This window comes from Choloepus didactylus, chromosome 11 (genome assembly GCF_015220235.1).
Source record: "Choloepus didactylus isolate mChoDid1 chromosome 11, mChoDid1.pri, whole genome shotgun sequence".
NCBI classification, from domain to species: Eukaryota; Metazoa; Chordata; class Mammalia; order Pilosa; family Megalonychidae; genus Choloepus; species Choloepus didactylus.
In genome coordinates, this window is record NC_051317.1 from 13,414,690 (window position 1) to 13,432,080 (window position 17,391).

At 44.7% G+C, this 17,391-nt stretch overlaps 1 protein-coding gene across 2 annotated transcripts in view; it reads left to right on the forward strand.

The window, feature by feature from the left end:
- Window positions 1–12,508: 12,508 nt before the first annotated feature.
- Window positions 12,509–17,391, forward strand: part of LOC119506339 (death-associated protein kinase 1-like) — a 29,192-nt gene continuing 24,309 nt past the window's right edge. The window contains exons 1-3 of one of the 2 annotated variants that reach the window (XR_005210976.1): window positions 12,509–12,836; window positions 15,781–15,884; window positions 17,009–17,194. The gene's annotated coding sequence lies outside the window, so the exon portion shown is untranslated. The remainder of the gene's footprint in view (window positions 12,837–15,780; window positions 15,885–17,008; window positions 17,195–17,391) is intronic. The other variant, XM_037799343.1, reaches the window with a different exon arrangement.

Here is a 17,391-nt window from a genome sequence, read left to right on the forward strand (position 1 = left end):
TCTTTCCTGCAGCACCATGCACATACCACAGTACCGGCTGTGGACGCCTTTAGTGCACCCACAGCTAATTGTCCCACAGCTGGGAAGTTGGAGCTGTGCAAAAAGGGGGAAAACATGCCCCATTCAACTATCTTTAAAGCAGGCTGGGAAGGCCTCTGCATGGCCCAGCAGGCCAGGGTGTCCCTGGAGGCTGGCGTGCACTTGTGAAGTGGCACAGCCTTCCCTCAGCAGAGGTCCTGGAAGAGCATGGCAGGGATAGGGGACCTGCTCGGAAAACCCAGGGTCCCTACGCGAATACCAAGGACCTGTGGGTTAGTGGCAGAGACAGTCTGTGGCAAGACTGAAGTGAAGGCTTAGACTTGTGTAACAGCCTTCAATCTCCGGGAACCCCTGGGAGGTTTGATTATTAAAGCTGTCCTGCTCCCTAACCACCCAGACACATTCCCCACATTCAAGGTGGACAGCACCAACACTCCCAAACTTAGTGCACCAGTTGAACCCCGCAAGAATCAGATCCCCACACACCAGAAAGACGAAGTCGGGGAGAACTGACTTGAGGGGAATAGGTGACTTGCGGACACCATCTGCTGGCTAGAGAAAGTTTAGAGATCAGTATTTTTTTTATATCCAGAAAGAACCCTATCAAGTAAAGCAAATGCCTAGAGGCCAGAAACAACAGAAAATCTTAATACATATGATAAAACCAGACGATACGGAGAACCCAAACCCAAACACCGAAATTAAAAGATCAGAAGAGACAGAGTACTTGGTGCAATTAATCAAAGACATAAAATCACAGAATGAGAGCATGACCCAGGACATAAAGGACATGAAGAAGAGCATGACACAGGATATAAAGGGCATAAAGAAGACCCCAGAAGAGCATAAAGAAGAAATTGCAAGAGTAAATAAAAAAATAGAAGATCTTACGGAAATAAAAGAAACTGTTGGCCAAATTAAAAAGACTCTGGATACTCATAATACAAGATTAGAGGAAATTGAACAATGACTCAGTGTCCTCAACAACCATAGAACAGAAAATGAAAGAACAAAAGAAAGAATGGGGAAAAAAAATCAAAAAAAAATTGAAATGGCTCTCAGGGATATGATAGATAAAATAAAACGTCCAAACTTAAGACTCATTGGTGTCCCAGAAGGGGAAGAGAAGGGTAAAGGTCTAGAAAGAGTATTCAAAGAAATTGTTGGAGAAAACTTCCCAAACCTTCTACACAATATAAAAACACAAAGCATAAATGCCCAGCAAACTCCAAATAGAATAAATCCAAATAAACCCATTCCAAGACATATAACTGAAGAGAAGGAGCAAGTTCTGAAAGCAGCAAGAGAAAAGCAATTCACCACATACAAAGGAAAGGACATAAGACTAAGTTGTGGCTACTCAGAGCCACCATGGAGGCAATAAGTCAGTGGCATGACATATTTAAAATTCTGAGAGAAAAAAAACTTCTGACTAAGAATACTTTATCCAGCAAAACTCTCCTTCATATTTGAGGGAGAGCTTAAATTTTTCACAGACAAACAAATGCTGAGAGATTTTGCTAATAAAAGACCTGTCCTACTTCAGATACTAAAGGGAGCCCTACTGACAGAGAAACAAAGAAAGGAGAGAGAGATACAGAGAATTTTAACAGACATATATAGAACATTGAATCCCAAATCACCAGGACACACATTTTTCTCTCGTGATCATGGATCTTTCTCCAGAATAGACTATATGCTGGGACATAAAACAAGACTCAATAAATTAAAAAAAAAAAAACAAAACAAAAACAATATATTCAAAGCACATTCTCTGGCCACAATGGAATACAAATAGAAGTCAATGATTTTTTATTTGTAACTCCACTATTTACTTCTTGCAAGATATAAAGTACATAAACTCTAATGACAAATCAATAGCTTTGGACTCAATGTAAAATATGTAATTTTTGACAAGAACTGTAGAAAGGTGGGGGAAGGGAGGTGTATAGGAACATAGTTTACGTGTCATATTGAAGTTAAATTGGTATCAAAGAAAAACAAGATTGTTATAGATTTAAGAGGTTAAATTTAAGCCCCACAGTAAGTACAAAGAAATTATCAGGGAATATGACCATAGAGATGAAAAGTACACTATGGGTTATGAGAAGTGGGGGAAGGGGCAATGGGGAGTTAATAAATAAGTGTAGGGTTGCTGTTTGGGGTGAAGGGAAATTTCTAGTAATGGATGGTGGGGAGCTGGTAGCATTATAACATTCTAAATGTGATTAATCCCACGAATGGAATGCTAGGGAGGAGTTGCAATGGGAAGATTTAGGCCATATATATGTTTCCACAATTGAAAAACTAAAAAAAAAAAAAAAAAGAAAAAGACAGTCTAAATAGGCCATGACAATTAAATGACAAGGACTTGGGAATTGTATATGTGAATTATATTGTTTGTTCAAGGATGCGTGCAGCTTCCTCTCATATGTTCAGAAGACAGAACAATAGATGATGGATGATAGATAGGGAGGGAGGGAAGGAAAGAAAGAAATGGTGGTGTGACAGGATGTTAAAGTTGGTGGATCGGGGTATCGGGGGAGGGGGTCAGGGTATGCTGGAGTTCTGTGTATGGGTTTTGTATTGTTCTTGCAACTGTTCCTGTAAGTTTGAATTTATTTCAAATTAAAATTTATAAAAAATGTGGGAGGATAAGGGATATGGGATGGTTTAGGTGTTCCTTATTTTTGAGTAATGAAAATGTTTGAATATTGATTGTGGCCCTGCATGAACAACTATACAATGATACTGTTAGCCATTGATTGTGTTCTTTGGATGGATTATTTGGTGTGTGAGTATATCTCAATCAAATTGCATTAAAAAAACAAACAAAAGAAAAATGTTCAAAGACAACATGCTAAGTGGTGACCAGTAAAGGCACCCTTTCCCAGATGCACGGTGGCAGTGCATCAGTATAAGTTACCACTGGGCCATCAAGAAATCACTGACACCATTAAGGAATTGGTAACAGTGGGAATTACAAACCCCACTCACATCCCATTGCATAGCCCAGTCTGGCCAGTGAAGAAGCCTGATGCTGCCTGGAGGATGTTTATTGATTATAGAGAATATAACCATGTAAATTCTCCTTTGTTCACAGGTGTACCAAACATAGCTACATTGTTACAGGATATTAGTTCTCAGGCCAATTTTATTTTGTGTCGGATCTTTTTTTTTTTTTTAATTTTTGTTGGGATTGTTCAGATACCATACAATTATCCAAAGATCCAAAGTGTACAATCAGTTTGCCCTGGTACTCTCATACAGCTGTGCATCCATTGCCACACTTAATTTTTGTTCAATTTTTAGAAGCTTTTCATTACTCCAGACAAGAAATAAAGTGAAAGATGAAAAAAGAAAAAAAGAAAAGGAAACTGGTATCCTCCCATATCCTTAACCAACCCCCCTCAATTTTTGACTTGTAGTGTTGGTATAGTACATTTGTTACTCTTTATGAAAAAATGTTGAAATACTACTAACTGTATTATATAGTTTGCAATAGGTATATATATATATTCCCTATATTCTCCTCTATTATTAAGTTCTGATTGTATTGTCTTACATTTGTTCTGGTTCATGGAAGAGATTTCTAATATTTGTACAGTTAATCATGGACATTGCACACAATAGGATTCAGTTTTATACATTCCCCTCTTTTGACCTCCAACTTTCCTTCTGGTGACATATATGACTCTGAGCTTCCCCTTTCCACCTCATTCACACACCATTCGGCACTGTTAGTTATTCTCACATCTTGCTATCAACACCTCTGTTCATTTCCAAACATTTAAGTTCATCCTAGTTGAACATTCTGCTCATACTAAGCAACCGCTCCCCATTCTTGGCCTCATCCTATATCTTGGTACCTTATATTTCATGTCTATGAGTTTACATATTATAATTAGTTCCTATCAGTGAGACCCTGCAATATTTGTCCTTATGTGTCTGGCTTATTTCACTCAGTATATTGCCCTAAAGGTTTTGTCATCAACCCATTTTTTTTTTTTTTTAATATGGTTTTGTTCACACGCTGTACATTCCATCCTAAGTAAATAATCGATGGTTCTCTGTATGGTCATATATTTATGTGTTCACCATCTTCACCACTATCTATATAAGGGCATCTACATTTCTTCCACAAGGCAGGAGGGAGAGTCAAAGAAGGTAGAGAGGCAAAAGAAAGAGGGAAAAAAAATGACAGCTAGGAAGCAGCAAAAGGAAAAATAACCTTAAATCAAAGAAGAGTAAAGAGTCATACAACACTACCAATGTCAAGTGTCTAACATGCCTCCCCTATCCCCCCGTCTTATCTGCATTTACCTTAGTATATCACCTTTGTTACGTTAAAGGAAGCATAATACAATTATTCTGTTAGTTACAGTCTCTAGTTTACATTGATTGCATCTCTCCCCCAATGCCTCCCCATTTCTAACATCTTGCAAGGTTGACATTTGCTTGTTCTCCCTCATAAAACAACATATTTGTACATTTTATCACAATTGTTGAACACTCTAGATTTCACCAAGTTACACAGTCCCAGTCTTTATCTTTCCTCCTTTCTTCTGATGTCTCACATGATCCCAACCTTTCTCTGCCAACTGTATTCATAGTTATTTTTGTTCAGTGTACTTACATTGGTGTGTTACCATCTCCCAAAATTGTGTTCCAAACCACATACTCCTGTCTTCTCGTATCACTCTGTAGTGGTCCCTTTAGTATTTCCTGTAGGGCAGGTGTCTTGTTCACAAAGTCTCTCATTGTCTGTTTGTCAGAAAATATTTTGAGCTCTCCCTCATATTTGAAGGACAGCTTTGCTGGATACAGGATTCTTGATTGGCGGTTTTTCTCTTTCAGTATCTTAAATATATCACACCACTTCCTTCTTGCCTCCAGGGTTTCTGCTGAGAGATCTGCACATAGTCTTATTAAGCGTCCTTTGTATGTGATGGATCGCTTTTCTCTTGCTGCTTTCAGGATTCTCTCTTTGTCTTTGACATTTGATAATCTGATTATTAAGTGTCTTGGCATAGGTCTATTCAGATCTATTCTGTTTGGAGTACACTGCACTTCTTGAATCTGTAGTTTTATGTCTTTCATAAGAAATGGGAAATTTTCATTAATTATTTCCTCTATTATTGCTTCTGCCCCTTTTCCCTTCTCTTTTCCTTCTGGGACACCAATGATATGTACATTCTTGTACTTTGTTTCATCTTTAAGTTCCCGGAGACGTTGCTCATATTTTTTCATTCTTTTCTCCATCTGCTCCTTTGCATGTAGGCTTTCAGGTGTTTTGTTCTCCAGTTCCTGAGTGTTTTCTTCTGCCTCTTGAGATCTGCTGTTTTATGTTTCCATTGTGTCTTTTGTCTCTTGTGTTGTGCCTTTCATTTCCATAGATTCTACTAGTTTTTTTGAACTTTCGATTTCTACCTTATGTATGCCCAGTGTTTTCTTTACAGCCTCTATCTCTTTTTTGATATCTTCTCTAAACTTTTTGAATTGATTTAGCATTAGTTGTTTAAATTCCTGTATCTCAGTTGAAGTGTACATTTGTTCCTTTGGGCCATAACTTTGTTTTTCTTAGTGTAGATTGTAATTTTCTGTTGTCTAGGCATGGTTTCCTTGGTTACCCCAATCAGGTCTTCCCAGACCAGAACAGGCTCAGGTCCCAGAGGGAAGAAATATTCAGTATCTGGTTTCCCTGAGGGTTTGTCTTAGAAAATTGGTTCCTGTGATGCTTCAGGTCACTGTGCTTTTCTGCCCAGCAGGTGGCACCTATTAGCCTATAATTTGTGACTGGTGTGAGGAGGTGTGGCTGTGTCCCCCCAGGCTCTGGGGTCTGGTTCTGAATGGAAAGGGCCCCACCCCTTTCCTCTTAGAGAAGACAGGTCCCCTAGGGGGAGGTCATTGGCATTTCAATGGTCTCTCTCTCTGCCTGTGCTATCTCCACCCTTCTTTGAGTCACAGCACTGGGAACCGTAATCACTGGGGCTTTCTCCACTGAGCCGAAAAAGAAACAGATAGTCCCCTTCAGACCAATCCAAGGCGACGCTCTGGCCCTCCAAGGTCAGTCATCACCCAAAGCCTCTGTTTTTTGGGGATTTGTACCTGTAGTGAGCAGTTCACACTCGCTACTTAAAACCCCAGTTGGAGCTCAGCTGAGCTATTTTCGCTTGCTGGGAGAGAGCTTCTATCTGGCACCACGAGGCTTTGCAGCTTGGGCTCTGGGGGAGGGGGCCTCACGACTTGGATCCGCAGGTTTTACTTACAGATTTTATGCTGTGATCTTGGGCATTCCTCCCAATTCAGGTTGGTGTATGATGAGTGGACGGTCTCATTTGGCCCCCCGCAGTTATTCTGTATTATTTACTAGTTGTTTCTGTTTTTTTTTTTTTTTAGTTGTTCCAGGGGGACTACTTAGCTTCCACTCCTATCTGTACCACCATCTTCCCTCCTCCCCCTTTGAGTTGGATCTTGCTAATTATGTTTTTAGCATTTCTGTAGATCCCTCCAGCCAGCCTGCCTTCTCCTTCATGTGGGAAGGACAGCAGTGGACATTTACCATGCTGCCACAAGGATATCTTCACAGTCCCACCATTTGACCTGATTTGGTAGCTCACAATTTTAAAATGTGGAAACCTCCAGCAGAGGTCACTCTCTTTCATTATATTGATGAGTTAATGTTGAACAAGTAACTGTCTTGCAGAATTGGAAACTGCGGCTAAGACCATCATGGCCCACCTCGAGAGCCCCGAGGAGGATGGGCTGTAAATGGGGACAAACTACAAGGGCTTGGATACTCTGTCAAATAGTTAAGTGTTGTTTGGTCAGGTAAGACTAAGACTGTTCCTTCTGCTGTTGCTGATAAAGTGTAAAATTACCCCATTCCATGTACTGCTAAACAGCTCATGGGTTTCCTTGGTTTGTTGGGTTATTGGAGTCAGTTTATACCCCAGTTAGCACAGATTCTAAAACCCATGTATGTCCTAATTAGGAAAGTAAAAACATGGGAATGGGATGTTCCACAGCAGGCTGCTTTTGAAAAAGCCAAACAGGTGATCGCCAAGGCCCAGGCATTTTTGGGGGTGGACCCAGGTGTGCCTTGCAAATGAGATGTGGTCAGTACCGGTCTTGGCTTTGGGTGGGGCTTGTGGCAAAGGCAGCAGGCAAAGCCGTTTCCCATTGGCTTTTGGTCTCAGCTCTGGAAAGGAACCGAACTCTGGTACAGTTCTTTAGGAAAACAACTGTGTATGGCCTATAATGCCTTAGGACATTAAAGGACTGACCCAGAAATGTCCTGTGAAGTTTCAAATAGCCATCCCCATAAAAGGGTGTATATGGAAGATTTCCATTAATCTCACTCTGGCAGTGCACAATTCAGCACATTAATGAAATGGAAAGCTTACCTGGTACAGTGCAGCATTTTCAACAGCTCTTTAAGCTGAGATGACAATATCTTAGAACAGTTTATTATGTGGAAGAACAAGATTTGCCCCTCCCCACTGATCCTCCCAAGGTGGCTGTTTCTGTGTCCAGCAATGACAGATGTAGCAGTATACCTGAGTTCCGCAGTACATTGATGGATCAGCATACAGACAGCTCACCACCTGGACAGCAGCAGCTGTGCAACTTTGTAAGGACAGCTTGTGGTGGGAAACTGCAACTAGTGGCCTGAATTAAGGGCTCTGTGGATGGTCACTGTTCATGAACCTGGAGATGCATTAACTATTTGTATTGACAATTGGGCAGTGTTCTGAAGGCCTCAGTATGCTGGCCATGTGGAAGTGACAGCAGTGGACTGTTGTCAGCCACCCCCATGGGGAAAGGAAATGTGGGAGGGTCATCCTGAGTGGCTGTCATAATCGAAAAGGTAACTGGTTCATGTCTCTGCCCATAACACTGGGTTCTTTACCTGGCAATGTTGAAGCAGATGCTTTAGCAAAAATTTGTATCATAGAGCCGACATTGCAGAAGCCTGCAAAATGGTCAGTCTAGGTTATGTGTTTCTGCTTTAATCTTTCTTATTTCTTTTCTTCTACTTGCATTAGGGTTAGTTTGCTGATCATTGTCTAGCTTCTTCCATTGTTCACCTAGGTCTTTGGTTTTAGCTCTTTCTTGCTTTCTGATGTATGCATTTAGAGGTATAAATTTTCCTCTCAGCACCTCTTTCACTGCATCCCATGGGTTTTGAGTTGTATTCTTGTTTTCATTCATCTGTAGATAGTTACCTATTTCACTTGCAGTTTTTTCTTTGACCCACTCATTGTTTAGGAGTCTGTTGTTTAACCTCCATGTTTTTGTAAAAGATCTGGTTGATTGGTGGTTGTTGATTTCTAGTTGCATTCCATAATGGTCAGTGAATGTGCTTTGAATAATGTCCATCTTTTTAAATTTATGGAGGCATGTTTTATGCCCCAGCATATGATCTGACCTGGAGAGTGTTCCATGAGCCCTAGTGAAAAATGTATATCCTGGTAATTTGGGATGTAATGCTCGAATTCATTTATCACATTTTTTAGGTTCTCAATTTCCTTTTTGGTCATCTGTCTTGTTCTATCTATAGAGGATAGTGCACTGTTGAAGTCTCCCACTATTATTGTAGAAATGTCTATGGCTTTCTTCAGTTTTGTCAGTGTTTGTCTCATGTACACAGGAGCAAGCATCCCCAGACTGAATGTCACACCCACCCTATCCCTGTTTCTGTACCACATCTGTGCAGGGGCACTATGCCAGTGGCTGCCCCAAGGAGTGCTGCAGGCCATTCATGCATCAGTGCTGGCTCTGCCATGCCTGTCACCTGCACTACCCCCACAGTGTGAAGATTGTGGTGGTTGGTCCATGTGCCAGCACTAAGCTCATGCTGGGCTACCTGGAAGAGCATGGCTTCACCGATCCCATCCTCAAGCCCAAGAAAGATGGGCTGGGCCTGGCCATCCTGGCCCCACCTTCTGCATCAGCCACATCAAGAACTACATGGGTAAGTGCCCTCTCTTGGCCGTGGGGGCCCAGGGCCTGCTTTTAGACCTTCAGGCTTGGGTGGCCTTGGGGACTCAATCCCAGGATGCTCTGGCTGCCTCTTAAGTTTAGAGTGGGCATGGAAATGACTGCATGTGGGTTTCAGGGGGAACAGAGCTAGGTATGATGGTCTGTGAAAGGTGCTCAGCCATGCTCAGGTTAGGCTGAGAATTATACATGGCCTCCTGCTAAAGTAGTGTGTGACTCTGGCCAGCCCCTTCCCCTTTCAGGTCACTTGATTGGGCTAATCATATACTCCACCACCATTGGTTGTCCTATGACCCTGTGATGCCCAGGGATTCCTGGAGTTCTATGTCCTCTTCCACGAACTTGGCAGTTTCCGGAGCCTCCTGGCCCATCATCCTCTTAGCCCAGGTCCTGCCTTCTCCAAAGCTTAGTTCTGCATTTGGTCTGGATACCATGAGCAAGTGATGTCATTGGCAGCTCACCATCTCATGTTCCATTTCCAGCTGCTGGTGCTTTGGACACATGCAGGAGTGTGACACCTGGGGTGTGTTAGGGGTGGCCAGCAAGGCAGCCTGTCATGGAGAGGCCAGCAATCCCCCCAGTGGCCAGATGGCCTGTGCTTTGGTACCCTCACTGTTGCTGGGGCTCCTGGTGCTCATGGGAGATGTCTCATGGCCAGTGGGGGAGGAAGGAAAACCCTGAAAAGGAAAACATCTGTCCAGCCATGAGTCACTTGTCTGACAGGTGAAGACACAGCTCTGATGATCTAAGTTTGACTGTTTTCATCTGTCATCCCATGCAGGGGTGTGTTTGTATTTAGGGTCTAGATAAGCTGCTAGGAAAACAGTAGGCAGTCTGCACAGGAGCCGTCAGTATTCCTGAGACCCATCACAGTTGCCATCCCCATTTCAGCTGTAGATGGGTCCCTGCTCCTTCTCTGGTGCCACTTGTCCTCCTCCAGGAACAGCTCTGGAGCAGAACAGAGCAGGGTTATTGACTTGCTGCAACAAGGGAGAGCAACACCATGGGGGACAGAGGGCATCTCAGATGAAATGTTAGAAAGGGCTTTTCCAATACAGCTATTTTAGGTTATTTGATTTTCTTAATTCTTTGTTTTGTCTCAGATGTGGTTTTTCTGTGGTGTGTTTTTAAAATTTTTGATATATAAGGTTTAACAAAAAGAAAAAGAATGGCTTGTTGCAGGATCTGGGCTGGAGTTAGGTGATTTGGGGGGCCTCTGCAGGAAGTGAGGCTTGTGCTCTGTATTGGATGCCCTCAGCAAGTGGGGTAATTCTGTGTTTGGGTATCATAATGATTGCTCATCCAGCAGGAGGGAAGGCTTGAGTGTGGTTCCAGCCGTGGTTGGTAAAGAAGCAGTGGCCATGCACATGAGCCTGATGGGGAATGCTAGGTCCTTTGTTTGGCTTGTCTAGTGCTTGTGTCATCTGTTTTCAGACATGATAATTTATAGTCTTGTTTTTGTCTTTCTCCATTGTGGTGGTCACAGACTGGCCTTGTCTGGGTTGGGTCCATGAGATGGGCTGTCAGCATGAGAAATGCAGAGGTAGGCCCTGGCTGTCAGGGCTGCTCTCCCTTTCTCACACTAAGACTCACTTTTTCAGCTGGGCAGATGCCATGTCCCCCAGGCCTGTGGCAGTAATGATGATGACTAATATTTCTAGGAGACCCATGAAGCACTGGCAGTTTTCTAAGCTCTTCACACATGTGAACCAATTTCATCTTGGTCACAGACCTGGGGGTTGGGGACCCTGCTCTGCCCCCTGAGACTCCAGGCCCTGCAGCCACCAATGGCTGGGCCAGGGTGGCATGTGCTCACCCCATCTCCACTATGGCTGGCCCTACAGTAGACGGAACACCTTCTTACATCAGGGAAGAAGTGACTTGAGGCTTTTAATTTTTACTTTCTTTCTTTTCCTCTTAATTTTACTTTTGTTATGGAAGTTTTCAAACAAGGAGGGAAATAGGCAGTGAACCCCTTTGCACCCTCACCAGGAGCTGAGGCCACCAGTTTCCTGCCATTTTGCTGCCTCCCCCACCTTTTATTTTCACTTGGAGTATTTTAAAGCAGATCTCAGGAGCATAGCATCATTTCACTGATAAAAAATCTGGTATACTTTTAAAAATATAATCACAATTCCGTTATCGCACTCTATGACATAATGATAATTTCATAATGTCATGCGAGACCTAGCATAATTCTTTCCAGGTACTTCAAAAATATCTTTTTTGCCTTTGGTTTGAATCAGAATGCAAACAAGAGCTGCACACCACGTTTTTGTTTTTATCTTTCTTTAGACTCTTTACTCGCTAAACACCTCACGTTATTTTCCAAATAGTGCATTGTTTATAGCAGATTGATTTACAGCAAAATTGCTCAGAAAGAACAAAGTCCCCCAATTTCCCATTCCCCAGCCCCTTTGCACCTCCCCCCCAATTATTAAACAGTGTCCTGATTATTAAGGTCTTACATAGTGGGGTACATGCATACAATCATGACCCAACACTGAGACATAATTAAAGCCCATAGTTTACAGTAAGGCCACTCTCTGCGTGTACAGTTCTGTGGTTTTTTTTTGACAGATGCTGAACATCCTGATCTAACATTGCAGTTTCCTGCAGAATAGTTTCACTGGCCAAAAATGCCCCCGTATTCCCATTCTTGTCCCTTTTCCTTTTCCCCAAAACCCATCAGGGCAACATCTGATCTTTTAACCATATCCCCCTGCCTTTTTTCATTCCATTGATTCTTAGGAAAACAGAGTTTTCATTCCCACACACTGGATTTGGTTGACGGCTTCCCTGTGGTGTCCTGTTATTTCCTGGAAAACGGGCAGTTAGTGGCTTGGTTGGGTTCATGTTCATTTTTCAGGCAGAATTCTGTCACAGCGGGCTGGGTGCTTCCTTCCATAAGGAGGCCCACAGGACCCCACCACCCTCTCTCAGTGATGTCAAGATGGGTCCCTGGGTCAGTGGCCCCAGCCTCCCCTGTCCACAGAGAGTCCCCGTCAACTTTTAGGCATCATGTAGAGCAGCCGTCAAGGATCCTTGCCAAAGGAGTGTCCTCTTCTATGTTTCTTCTTGTAAAAAGAACTTACCCCCCTTTGTTATTCAGCTATTCTGAGCTTTCTTTCCTTCACAGTTTTTACCCTGAGCTTGTCTTCATCAGCTGCAGAAAATGCAGGATAAGTGCTTTTTCCTTTATGTACCAGTTTACCCATTTTCAGAATAATGAGTCAGTGCCCTAGGATTGTTGTAGGGTTATTTTTGAAAGATTTTAAGTGTATGTCTCATGCATTATTTTGGACACATTTAACAGGAAAAAAAAAAAAAAACTTGTTGAGCAGAAATTCAGTTTTATTGGGCTATCCTGGATTTCTATTTGGTCATCTGGGCCCCCACCCTGAGGCCCCAGTCTCCTCACTGTGCCTACATCATGGGGTTCTCAGTTAGTCTGAGGGAGGAGGGTGTAAAATGCTTTGTCAGTGGAGAAAGCTGGAAGGTGGGACCCGGAGCCTGGGAGCCCAGCGGCTGCGAGTGTGTTTGCCCTGCCCTTGTGCACCTGCTCTCTGTGGTCATCTTCACATGTGGCTGTCCCTCGAGCGGCCTGGTGAGCTTACCCCGGGAATGGCTTAGCACCTCCCGCCAGCTTCCCCGGGACCTGAGCACAGTGTGGACATGATGGACGTCACCAAGCAGAAGGACTGCTAGATGAAGCTGAAGTTTTTGCACTACTACTACGGCACCAACCTGAAGCAGGTCATCAAGTTCACCAGCCTCAAGTTCTGTGACACCAGGTGAGTGGCTGCCGTCCAACCCTCAGGGGCCAGGCTGGAGGGGGGTCCACAGGGGTGCGGGGTGAATGGGGAGCAGGGCTGCTGTCAGGTGCATCTGTCCTTGAGGAAACACATGCCAAGGGTCCCAGGGACTGTACACGGGCACAGATTTATTTCTGCTGGTTCTCTTTTAAGCTATAAACATGATACATTGTGAAAAATACAAACAAAAATCAGGACTGAAACACCAAATCCTCCTCTGGCTTGTTTCCCTAGCCACTCCCCAGAAAGAACCATTGTTAGCAGTGCAGTGTGGTCTCTTCTAGAAGTACACATGCTCACACCCACTCACAGTGCACTCACTGACACACTCGTGATACTACCTCTCACAGACATACTCACTGTCACAACCATGACACTGACAAAATCGCTGACACCCTTCCTGACACATACTCAGGCACTGCCTCACCAACACACTCACACTCACTTATGGCCATGTCATACTTGACACTGACACACTCACAGACACAGATACACCTGTGGCAGTACCCCCCAGACACGATACTCCCGCAGACTCCCACTCACTCTGACAGACTCACCAACACACGCTCCTATGATACTTTGTACACACTCACCTCAAGACTGACTCACCAACACAGTCACACTTGCTGACACACTTATTTCACAAACACACCAACATATCCTTGGCACATACTCTCTGACACATTCACCAACACATTCGCACTGCTGACATTCAGACACCAAAACTCCCGGCACATGTTGATACACTCACTGACACGTGACACTCCTACAGACTCCCCCTCCCTGAAACCAACACACTCACTGACACATACTGGCACACCAAAACACCAGTGCCTTCATGAACACACGTGGGCACACTCGAATACCCACGTGACACACTCAGTGGTACACTTGCATGCTCACGTGTCATTCTTACATGCTGCCACCTTCACGTTCATGCAGACATTCACATCCACGTGTTCACACTTACACACGCCCGAAGGCACACATGCTCCCACATGGCCCTACATCACATTGACACACATACTTAGGTGTGCACACTTATACACTTGCTAACATCCTTACACACTTTCACACTCTCACACACTTACATGCACTCACAGACACACCTAAAGACACTCACACACATCCTTTTAATTTGTACCTTTAAGAAACGGGAATCATACATATCATACCAGTTTCTTTGCAGTCAACTTTTTGCCACTTCCAGACTTGAGCCTCTTTCCTCTGGTTCAGGCCATCTTCACTGTTCACTCATGGAATTCAGGCTTGTGGTGTCTCCTGGTCTTGGTTTATTAGTCCTTGGTATCAGCATTGGTTAATTCTGAAAGAAAAGTGTTACTTTTTGGTATCAGCATCACGGTCCCTGCTGTTAGTAGGGTTGTGTGGCCCTTCTTTGTCAAAGATCAGTCAGATGTCAGGTTCTCATCCCACTGATGAGGATATGTGCCTTGCTGCCACCAGCTTGGCGGTTTGCCCCTGGTACTCCTCTCTGCTTCCCCAGGACAACAGGCTCTGCTCTCATTACCTCTCACATCTGACCTGCCCCTGCTGCCTGCACCAGTCCCAAGTCCCTCTTGCCCCATCTCCATCAATCCCTGCTCCACTCTGCTGATTGCTTGGTAAAAGGCAGAGACACTCAATGGCTGGCAATGAACCTTTCCACCTTGCCTACTTCCCACAGGCACTTGACCTAACATAAAGGCTCCTGTGCAAAAGGGCAGGGAGGCAAAAAGTAACAGAGCTATCAAAACCCACAGTGAGTCACAAGGAGATAGTGTACCTGGACAATGGATTTTGTTTGAGCATCCTGGCAGTGAAGGAAAAAAGGGAAATGGGATGAATTATGGTGTTGAATGAGAGCAGCCTGCCTGCATGTTGCTGAGATGGATTTTCTCCAAGGCTGAGTTCTGAGGATTGTTCCTTTGATACCAAAGATCACACTGGATCATGTCACCATGAATTTTATATGCTACATTGCCCAGGAGAGGCCTTCACAGACAGGTGCCTGGTTAAGGGAGCTAAAGGGGGATACTTTTTTGGGCTGTTGTTTTCCTTTGGGCCTCTCCTGGCAACCCAGTTGCGAGCAGAAAAATTCATGATGCCTTCTGGGTCCCCTGGTCTAGTTGGAAGACTCTGAGAGTGCCTTGTTACAGCATTCATTTTACACGTACACACAATTATGCCCAGTTACACAGGTGAGGGCCAGGGTCAGCAGGAACCTCTCTGGGTTCTGTTTATACCATCTGACATCAGGTGGGGGGTGTTTCTGCTTCATCAGAGCCATTCCTCCCATGGGGATTTGTTGGCCAGTGCTTTGAGTTTCCTGGGCACTGCTGCTTCAGGGGAGACCCGCAGGGACTGGTGTGGCCCCCCAAAGCATTAAGGGTGACTCCCACCTCCACATGCTCAACTCCCTGTGGCTTTGCCTCCAGCCCTGACTGTGCACAGTGGGGTTTGCGCAGGTCAGGGAATGTAGGGTGACTTCCGCAGATGGGCCGATGTCCCTCCTAGTTGTTGGAGGGTGCAGGGAGCAGTGGCATTTGTACAGGAGAACAGGCTGGCTTTGACATCTGATGAGCAGTCCAGGCAAGGACTCAGATTCAGGGGAAAGGGTTTCTGGGGACTCTGCGAGGGGTCTACAGTGTGGGAGAGGATACAGGGTGTGGGTGGGTTGTGAGGGTGCCAGGCTGGCTGGGGAAGGTGGACTCTCTTCTCTCCTGTGGCCTTTGGGGGTTCCAGGTTGGATGGGAGGAAGGAGGGGCCACAAGGCCACATCATGGGTAGATGTGGGCTCCTTGGGGAGGGAGAGTGACAGCAGTTGGGAACCTACAGAAGTTTTAATGAAGAGTGGCTGTACCTGAGGCCACTGGGGTTACGGGGGGTCCAGGACCTGGCTTTTGATTTCTCACCGTCTTGCCAGAGCTGACATGGTTTTGACCAATGATGGCTGTGATTTCTGGGGTGGAGGCTGAGATCTGCCAGTGTCCTTTTTGCCCGAGGACACTGAGACCTGATTCTCAGCCGGTGAGTTGGTCTCTCCACAGGTATTGCTGATTTGAATGTTTATAATGCAGTACTTGGGATTTTTTTTTAAATTCAGTTTTATTGAAATATATTCATGTACCATACAATCATCCATGGTATACAATCAACTGTTCACAGTACGATCATATAGTTATGCGTTCATCACAATCTATTTCTGAACATTTCCTGTACGTCAGAAAGAATCAGAATAAGAATAAAAAATAAAAGTGAAAAAAGAACACCCAAACCATCCCCCCATCCCACCCTATTTGTCATTTAGTTTTTGTCCCCACTTTTCTACCCATCCATCCACACACTAGAGAAAGGAAGTGTGATGCACAAGGTTTGTCACCCCTTGTAATCTACATTATTATATAATCGTCTTCAGGAGTCCAGACTGCTGGGTTGGAGTTTGGTAGTTTCAGGTATTCACTTCTCGCTATTCCAATACATTAAAACCTAAGAGGTGTTATCTATATAGTGCATAAAAATGTCCACCAGAGTGACCTCTCGACTCCATTTGAAATCTCTCAGCCACTAAAACTATTTCATCCAAGACAGTGGCATTTCATTGAATTAGAGAACCCTTAACCTTTCCCATCCTCCCTGGAGGTGGATGGGTAGATTTGAGAGTGAGCGGAGGTGGTAGTTGTGTACACCTTGCTGTGTGCTCTGGGGAGCAGTGGCTTTTGCTGCAGAGACTCTGGGAGGTGCTTGTGTTGTGCAGGAGAAACAATATTCTCTTTCAGTGCAAATTGCCCTGTCACACTCATGGAGGATGGCCTGGAAATGGCTGCTTTCTGGTTTACCTAGAAAGGATACGTCCACTCTGGGGTGGCTTTTTTCTCTTCTGAGCCCAGAGTTGGGCTCTCTCGGCTTCTCCTTGTGTGGTCTTCTGTGCTTCGTATCCAGCAGCCAACAGTCACTGCTGTGGCCTGGCTCACTCCAGCCCTCCCAGAACCTCAGTGTCTTCATCTGTAAAGTGGGAGCAATGGTACCTGCTTCCAGGCAGTGAAGTAAAGTGCAGGAAGGACTTCATAGAGTACCTTTCACATCCCATTCCTTCCAAAACAGTGGTAAACATTCCTGTCATCACTGACCATTGTCTCTCTCCCCATGACCAGAATGTCCAGCTTCATGGAACCTCCTGACATTATAAAAAACAGCCTTTGGGAGAAAACTGCTGGCCTGATGATGCTTTGCTGGCTAAACTCAAAGTGCCCAAGTCCTGCCTGATGTGTGTGAAGGACAGCTACACTGACTCCTGCATTGGTTCAGGAGGTGTCTCTGCCTGGTTCCACCTGCTCAAGGTTAGCCTCGGGACCTTGGGGCCTGCCTGGGCCCTCAGCAAGCCCATAGTCCAACCACTGGATGGTCTGGAGACCACATGTACTCTAAATGTGGGGGCCTAAGATGGGATGTTACCCCACAGGAGGGACGGGGAGAATTTCAGGCACTGGGGATGGCAGGGAGTCCTTTCTGGGTGGAGGGGTGGGGGTGCCTCCCC